At 43.9% G+C, this 9,175-nt stretch overlaps 1 long non-coding RNA gene across 1 annotated transcript in view; it reads right to left on the bottom strand.

The window, feature by feature from the left end:
- Nucleotides 1-553: 553 nt before the first annotated feature.
- Nucleotides 554-9,175, bottom strand: part of LOC139551360 (uncharacterized) — a 31,186-nt gene continuing 22,564 nt past the window's right edge. The window contains exons 3-4 of the long non-coding RNA XR_011670265.1: nucleotides 1,302-1,441; nucleotides 554-786 (exon numbers count right to left, since the gene is read on the bottom strand). This is a non-coding gene — a long non-coding RNA (uncharacterized lncRNA). The remainder of the gene's footprint in view (nucleotides 787-1,301; nucleotides 1,442-9,175) is intronic.

Genomic DNA, 9,175 nt, shown 5'->3' with positions numbered 1-9,175 from the left:
ATATCGTCCACTATTATCCTAATTTTCCATCCAAATTGTCAGACCCTGGTGGCTTGTCATTATTGATAGACAACAATAATTTCTTCACCTCTTCCACACTCACTTTACAGAATTCTAAATGACAATACTTGTCTTTCATAAATTAAGTTGTTCTTGCCTGGTTAAATAAAGGTTAAATAAAAAATCTAAAATAATTTTGTCAGTTATACTTGGATGTGTAGTGTCAGCGTTTGTTTCTGGCATGTCATGCCTAAATTTGCTAATCTTGTAACAATCTGTAGCTACAGTTCTCTGCAGTTTACTACACCTGAGACACACTGAATTGTACTACACTGTTCGTACTGTATTTTTTGGCATGTTACTTTTACCATATATCATTCTTGTTGAATACCCAGTTCTCTTTTTGAGTTAGCATTAAATATTGTACACTCCCCTGTATTTTAGATTTTGAAACATTCTTTGGATATATCTGAATGTCTAACATCTGTTTGATGCTAATGAGCCCTGTACATCGTATAGAAATATATTTTGTGAATACATAAAGGCAGACAAATTTTGAGGTTTGATCAAAAATATCCATATTTATTTTATGGTCCTTTATCCAGCTTCGGTACACTGGGAATGGTGGGCTGTGAAAGCTGAAACTCTTTGTGGCGAATGGTCTTGTCCTGTCTGCGGTGTACGGCCAGCTGGATAAGACTCTTCCAGAAGTGGCGTAGGGCTCGTAGACCTTAACCACCAACTGTTTGGTCCTCTTGCAGAATATTGGCTGGTACTACACATCTCCTGGAAAGACATGGTTGTGGTGTTACCATTTGACACGTTTTGTGGAAGGGAAGTAGGGCAACATGCATTTGTTGGTGATGGTGTCAACTGATTGGGACCGAAGTGTTTAGAGACCGACTAGTGTATTGTTTATTTTAGGGACATTGGGAGCTGCTTTTGAGAGGGAAGATCAGTGAACAAAGTGAATGGGCTGAGGGGCTGCAGAAGGTGTGAAATGTCTTAGGAGGGCAGGTTTTACACAGTATGTATTCTTGTCTATGGGCAATTGAGGAGGAATGGCACCTTTCAAGCCATTCTCATACACAACAACACATTTACTGTCTCTAAGCGCAACCAAAACCCCCTTCCTCATCTCAAAGACCTGTCTGTAAACCTCCCCAGCCCACTGACTTTGACATATCATTCTTGTCTATAGTAGCATGGCACTTTTGTAGACGTGTCTATTGTGTTTTGAGAATCTGCAGGACAAAGAATGAGGTGATTGTGTCATTACTGTTGTAGTCTTGATTTTATACCTTTCAGTGTCCCTCGTTTTTGTCCCACAATCTAGTTGTGCTCCATAAGTGCAAGGTGTGCCCCTTCCCTCATGCTTGTGTACCCAAAATGCCCCGCTTTGGGGGATTTTTCAGCAGGGCCTGTGGAATGACTCCAGAACCTGAGTTTTACAGAAAGAAAAGGTAAAAAGAGAAGAGGGGTAGACTAAATTGATTACATGGTCTGGAAGTTATTCTGTAGTCCTAAAGTTACCTCTAACCACCTGTAACCCCATAACACAAACACCACCCATACAAACACTGCCCAATTGATGTTTATGTCATGCATTTAGCTATCTTGGCAGTCAGCTTGTAAATATTCTTGCTAATTAACCTTCACATTGTGCAGAGTTTGGGGTTGGAAACACATGCTGGTGGAATCAAATGATGTACCACCTTCAACAAAACACACAACAATACAATTTAACCACCCCACTAATTGTATTGATCTCTATTAGACTGGCTAGCTTAGCACACCTAACATGGACATTTCAATATTGTCAGCTTGCTGTTAGCTAGTTAGTGTCACTAAATATGCAGCAAGATTGCCTGCCAGCTAACCAACCATAGACAATTTATTCACATTCATCATTACTACTAACACACAGAGAGTGAGTTAGCTATATCGACAATTCAATGTTTAGTAATGGAGTGCTTTCCAGACAAGGTGGAATAGATGGCTACCGGGTTGAGTACTCGTATTTGCTACCATTAGCTAGTTTGCGTTAGAATGAACTGTTTTCATGGTTGAGCTCAAGGTCATAGGCTAACCAGTGGAAATCCATAGCTTGAATGCTGACTGGTAGTTTGACCTTTGCCACTGACTAAAACGCCATACTGTGTAAACCAAGAGGTTTTTCTAAGTATTGGGCTGGGGAAAAAGCTCGCTCACCTATGGTTTCCCCAGAGACCGTAACTCATTCTGGGATAGTACCCCAATAGAGTTGAGACGGCTAACTGATGGCCAACGGTGAAGGTCACACAATCGCTCCCCTCTCCTCCATCTTAAAGCTTCCACATGCACCGGTTCGGCTGGCGCCTAGCCGAACCAAATTAGTGTGCTCGCATACCTTCGACCTTCGCTTGAAAAACAAGAAAAAAAAGCAGCAACAGTATTGTTTGTCCATCTTGAGATGCCATAGCCAGTATACTCTCCCTCAAAATAGTCTGAAGAAATCTGCCATTCATTTTGATGTTTTTGCCGAGGAATCTTTGTTGCGCAATTTAACTAGGATGTTTGGTGAATTATTTCTCAAGTGAAAAAATTCTATGAAAACATGTTGCCTACACTTGAATGACAATAAAAACTTAATTGAAGAATCCCTACTGTTGACCAATAACAGACAAAGGGGCGTAGACTTTGACTTTCAAACTTCAGATTGTCTAGAGAAAAACTGCTTGAAACATGTTGGTATTACAGACTCAGACAAGGAGAGGATGAAAATGTCAGTGAAGACACTTGCCAGTTGGTCATCGCATGCTCGGAGTACATGTTCTGGTAATCCGTCTGGCCTTGCAGCCTTGTGAATGTTGACCTGTTTAAAGGTCTTACTCACATCGGCTGATGCTCTCATGCATGTTACTGGGTTACTTGCCTCGAAGCGAGCGTAGAAGTCATTTAGCTTGTCTGGTATGCTCGTGTCACTGGGCAGCTCTCGGCTGTGCTTCCCTTTGTAGTCTGTAATATTTTGCAAGCCATGTCACATCCGACAAGCGTTGGAGCCAGTGTAGTATGATTCGATCTTAGTCCTGTGTTGATGCTTTGCCAGTTTGATGGTTCGTCAGATGGCATAGCTCCTGAGTGGCACAGTGGTCTAAGACACTGCATCTCAGTGCAAGAAGCATCACTGCAGTACCTCGTTCGAATCCGGGCTGCATCACATTTGGCCGTGATTGGGAGTCCCATAATGCGGCGCCCAATTGGCCCAGCGTCATCTGGGTTTGGCCGGGGTAGGCTGTCATTGTAAATAACTGACTTGCCTAGTTAAATGCATAAAAAATTTAAAATAGCGGGATTTCTTATAAGCTTCTGTGATGGTGTCCCGCTCCTTGAAAGCAGATGCTCTACCTTTTATCTCAGTGTTGATGTTGCCTGTAATCAATGGCTTCTGGTTAGGGTATGTACGTACAGCCACTGTGGGGACGACGTCATCAATGCACATATTGTGAAGCCAGTGACTGATGTGGTGTACTCCTCAATGTCATCGGAGGAATCCCAGAACATATTTCAGTCTGTGCTAGCAAAACAGTTATTACAATGATACATATATATATTGATTCTTAAAGAATATATAACTTATAATTGCCTCTTGAGCTTAGGTTAACTGTCGTACCCCATCAGAAACCAAAATATGAGCTTGTTTTACTAGGTATTTTTGTAAACAGTGTAAATGTAAACAAACACTGTATAGCCTCAACATGATTAAAACCCTAATTTTGATATCATGGATGGTCAGTCCTTGCATCGATAGCTCGGTCTATGAATTTCCGAATGGTTACATTTCTAGAGGCCCATCCCTCACTTTTATACCAAAACATAGGCTGGGTAACCGCTTTGTTGTTTTTTCAGTTAAGGATTCTAGCTTCAAGGTCAGACGAAAGGTGGTTTGTTGTCTCTGACAGTAGGAATGCTGAGATTTCCCACACTCTTCTGTTTACTGAGACAAAAGCCGTAAAGAAACAAACACACACACAGGCTGTGGTCATCATCACTCAAAATGATGTCTCAAATCTGACACCTTTAAGTGCTTGTCGAGCAAGCATACAATGGTTTAGCCTAGACTTTGGTATGTCTTCCTTTGTCATTTTGGTAGAGGACCACTGAGCCATGGGGTTGTGTGTGTGTGTGTGTGTGTGTGTGTGTGTGTGTGTGTGTGTGTGTGTGTGTGTGTGTGTGTGTGTGTGTGTGTGTGTGTGTGTGTGTGTGTGTGTGTGTGTGTGTGTGTGTGTGTGTGTGTGTGTGTGTGTGTGTGTGTGTGAGTAGGGGTGTTGCTATTGAACATATGGGCTTTGTTGGGGGTAGGTGGGAATGGGGTGGTGGTTATGGCACCCCAGCTTCTCCCGTTGACACCTCACAGTCTACGTCAATACGCCTGCCCTGAGGCTAATGTCCCCCATTTATATGCCAAGCAGATGCCTGGGCAGATCTACCTCAGGAACTAAAAAGTAAGGCCTCGTAATGGTGAGGTGGGTGAGGGGGATGGACTAGAGGGAGACTAGTTCAAATTCCCAGGGGGCTATAGGAAGATGCTCTGTCTAATCTCCAGGGGGCTATAGGTAGATGTTCTGTCTGATCCCCAGGGGGCTATAGGTAGATGTTCTGTCTGATCCCCAAGGGGCTATAGGTAGATGTTTTGTCTGATCCCCAGGGGGCTATAGGTATATGTACTGTCTGATCCCCAGGGGGCTATAGGTAGATGTTCTGTCTGATCCCCAGGGGGCTATAGGTAGATGTTCTGTCTGATCCCCAGGGAGCTATAGGTAGATGTTCTGTCTGATCCCCAGGGGGCTATAGGTAGATGTTCTGTCTGATCCCCAGGGGGCTACAGGTAGATGTTCTGTCTGATCCCCAGGGGGCTATAGGTAGATGTTCTGTCTGATCCCCAGGGGGCTATAGGTAGATGTTGTGTCTGATCCCCAGGGGGCTATAGGTAGATGTTCTGTCTGATCCCCAGGGGGCTATACGTAGATGTTGTGTCTGATCCCCAGGGGGCTATATGTAGATGTTCTGTCTGATCCCCAGGGGGCTATAGGTAGATGTTCTGTCTGATCCCCAGGGGGCTATAGGTAGATGTTCTGTCTGATCCCCAGGGGGCTATAGGTAGATGTTCTGTCTGATCCCCAGGGGGCTATAGGTAGATGTTCTGTCTGATCCCCAGGGGGCTATAGGTAGATGTTCTGTCTGATCCCCAGGGGGCTATAGGTAGATGTTCTGTCTGATCCCCAGGGGGCTATAGGTAGATGTTCTGTCTGATCCCCAGGGGGCTATAGGTAGATGTTCTGTCTGATCCCCAGGGGGCTATAGGTAGATGTTATGTCTGATCCCCAGGGGGCTATAGGTAGATGTTCTGTCTGATCCCCAGGGGGCTATAGGTAGATGTTCTGTCTGATCCCCAGGGGGCTATAGGTAGATGTTCTGTCTGATCACCAGGGGGCTATAGGTAGATGTTCTGTCTTATCTCCAGGGGGCTATAGGTAGATGTTCGTGAATGGTTTTATTTCAATCGTTTTATAAAGGAGAGAGATACAGTGATCCTGATTACTGCATTGTTCTGTTTGGAGCTTGCAAGAAAGGAACTTCATTGTACTTGAAAGGCATTTCACATGACACTAAAACTTGAAACAATGATAAAGTAGTGACTGAGTACTGAGTTAGTGACTCTGACTAAGGCCTCACTGAGTGAAAATGTTTAATACTTGTTCCTGGGATACAGAGTCCCACATCATGAACTTCAGTTGATACTGTTAGGAAAGAGTTTTTTAAAAAGTGTGCCAAGCATGTGGTCATTGCCCTGTAAACATTGTGAAAATAATAATAAAAATAATATGATAAATAATATGATATAATTTTACGATAAATAAATATTCCTTTGGAAGGAATAGTGTCCACTTGGAGCTACTGTATGACCACAACAGATCCTACGTTGCCATACTCCCAGCATTTATTACATTCTTTCCGTTTAGTCTTGAGTATGTCTGCTGTTTTTTTTTTGGTCACATACACATGGTTACCAGATGTTAATGCGAGTGTAGCGAAATGCTTGTGCTCCTAGTTCCGACATTGCAGCAATATCTAACATGTAATCTAACAATTCCACAACAACTACCTAATATACACAAATCTAAGTAAAGGAATGGAATAAGAATATATGGATGAGCAATGACAGAGCGGCATAGGCAAGATGCAATAGATGGTATAAAATACAGTATATACATATGAGATGAGTAATGCAAGATATGTAAACATTATTAAAGTGGCATTATTAAAGTGACTAGTAATTAATTTATTAAAGTGGCCAATGATTTCAAGTCTGTATGAAGGCAGCAGCCTCTCTGTGTTAGTGGCTGTATGGTCTTGAGATAGAAGCTGTTTTTCAGTCTCTCGGTCCCAGCTTTTTGGCCTTCCTGTGACATCAGGTGCTGTAGGTGTCCTGGTGGGCAGGTAGTTTCCCCCGGTGATGTGTTGTGCAGATCGCACCAACCTCTGGAGAGCCTTGCGGTTGGGGGCGGTGCAGTTGCAGTACCAGGCGGTGATACAGCCCGACCGGATGCTCTCAATTGTGCATCTGTCAAAGTTTGTGGGTGTTTTAGGTGACAAGCCAAATTTCTTCAGCCTCCTGAGGTTGAAGAGAAGCTGTTGTGCCTTCTTCATCACACTGTCTGTGTGAGTGGACCATTTCAGTTTGTCTGTGATGTGTACGCCAAAGATCTTAAAACTTTCCACCTTCTCCACTGCTGTTCCGTCGATGTGGATAGGGGGTTGCTCCCTCTGCTGTTACCTGAAGTCCACGATCATCTCCTTTGTTTTGTTGACGTTGAGTGGGAGGTTGTTTCCCTGACACCACATTCCGAGTGCCCTCACCTCCTCCCTGTAGGCTGTCTCGTTGTTGTTGGTATCAAGCCTACTACTGTTGTGTCGTCTGCAAACTTGATGATTGAATTGGAGGCGTGCATGGCCAAACAGTAATGTGTGAACAGGGAGTACAGGAGGGGGCTGATCACGCGCCTTTGTGGGGCCCCAGAGTTGAGGATCAGCGAAGTAGAGAAGTTGTTTCCTACCTTCACCACCTGGGGGCGGCCTGTCAGGAAGTCCTGGACCCAATTGCACAGGGCGGGATTAAGACCCAGGGCCTCAAGCTTAATGATGAGCTTGGAGGGTACTATGGTGTTGAATGCTGAGCTATAGTCAATGAACAGCATTCTTGCATAGGTATTCCTCTTGTCCAGATGGGATAGGGCAGTTTGCAATGAGATTGCATCGTCTGTGGACCTATTGGGGCGGTAAGCAAATTGAAGTGAATCTAGGGTGACAGGTAAGGTGGAGGTGATATGATCCTTGACTAGCCTCTCAAAGCACTTCATGATGACAGAAGTGAGTGCTACGGGGCGATTTAGTTCAGTTACCTTTGCCTTCATGGGTACAGGAACAATGGTGGCCATCTTGAAGCATGTGGGGACATTAGACTGGGATAGGGAGAGGTTGAATATGTCCCTAAACACATCAGCCAGCTGGTCTGCGCATGCTCTGAGCCGGCAGCCTTGCGAGGCTTAACACGTTTAAATGTCTTACTCATGTCGGCCACGGGGAAGGATAGCCCACAGTCCTTGGTAGCAGGCCACGTCGGTGGCACAGTATTATACTCAAAGCGGGCAAAGAAGGTGTTTAGTTTGTCTGGAAGCAAGATGTCGGTGTCCGTGACGTGGCTGGTTTTCCTTTTGTTGTCCGTGATTGTCTGTAGACCCTGCCACATATGTCTCGTGTCTGAGCCATTGAATTGCGACTCCACTTTGTCTTTATACTGGCATTTCGCTTGTTTGTTTGCCCTGCGTAGGGAATAACTACACTTTGATTTCGGCCATATTCCCAGTCACCTTACCGTGGTTTATGCTTTCAGTTTGGCGCAAATACCGCCATCTATCTACGGTTTCTGGTTAGGGTAGGTTTTAATAGTCACAGGATGTACAACATCTCCTTTACACTTCTTTATAAACTCACTCACCGAATCAGTATATACGTCGATATTATTCTCTGAGGCTACCCGGAACATGTGATCCACGTGATCAAAGCAATCTTGAAGCGTGGATTCCGATTTGCCGAAAGGAGGGCGGTGTAGGACCTTGTATGCATCGCAGAAGTTAGAGTAGCAGTGATTCAGTGTTTTACCAGTGCGAGTTCTAAAGTGAAAATGCTGATAGAATTTAGGTAGCTTGTTCTCAAATTTGCTTTGTTAAAATCCCCAGCTACAATAAACGCAGACTCAGGATATATGGTTTCCAGTTTACATAGAGTCCAGTGAAGTTCCTTGAGGGCCGTTGTGGTATCGGCTTGTGGGGGGATATACACGGCTGTGACTATAACAGAGGAGAATTCTCTTGAGAGATAATACGGTCGGCATTTGAATTTGAGGAATTCTCGGTCAGGTGAACAAAAGGACTTGAGTTCCTGTATGTTGTTACAATTACACCATGAGTCGTTAACTTCTTGAGAATACAGGGGGTGCTATTTTCCCATTAGCATAATTTGCTCTACAGATTAAACTGCCTCTTATTCAATTATTGCTCTTACTATATGCATATAAATAATACCATTGAAAAGAAAACAATCTCTAGTTTCTAAAACCGTTTCAATTTTGTCTCTGAGTGATACAGAAGTCATTTGACAGCACTTTCCATGACCAAGAAGAAAAAAGCAAGATGTGTATGCCAGCTTCAACGCTCTGCCTATATATGGTCGTGCCCCCTATGACCCGAAACACACCTCATTGGCCTTCCTCTGGGTGTCAAGAGGACGTCAGAGGAAAAATATCTTGTTTATCTGGGACTGACGTGAAATGAGAGCTAATTCTTTGGCGTGACCGACAACTTCCGGTTCTCTAAATCGTGCGACTTGTAGCTGCGATTGTCTTCTGTTGTGCGGCCATTATGGATGAAAACTATCTCCGTCTCGAAGTTTGTTTGATACATGTGACCAGATCATCGTAATGTATGTTTTTTCAATATAGTTTAATCAGATTATTTGAATTTTTTCGGGAGTTTTGTGGTGTTCCGTTGTCTGATTTTATTTACGTTTGAGAGATCCGTGCCACTCGACCAGTACCTGTGCTAAATGGAGTGGGAAAGGAACAATTCTGAACGGA

This window comes from Salvelinus alpinus, chromosome 23 (genome assembly GCF_045679555.1).
Source record: "Salvelinus alpinus chromosome 23, SLU_Salpinus.1, whole genome shotgun sequence".
NCBI classification, from domain to species: domain Eukaryota; kingdom Metazoa; phylum Chordata; class Actinopteri; order Salmoniformes; family Salmonidae; genus Salvelinus; species Salvelinus alpinus.
Note: the sequence above shows the minus strand (reverse complement) of the source record. Positions and strands in the feature narration are given on the sequence as shown.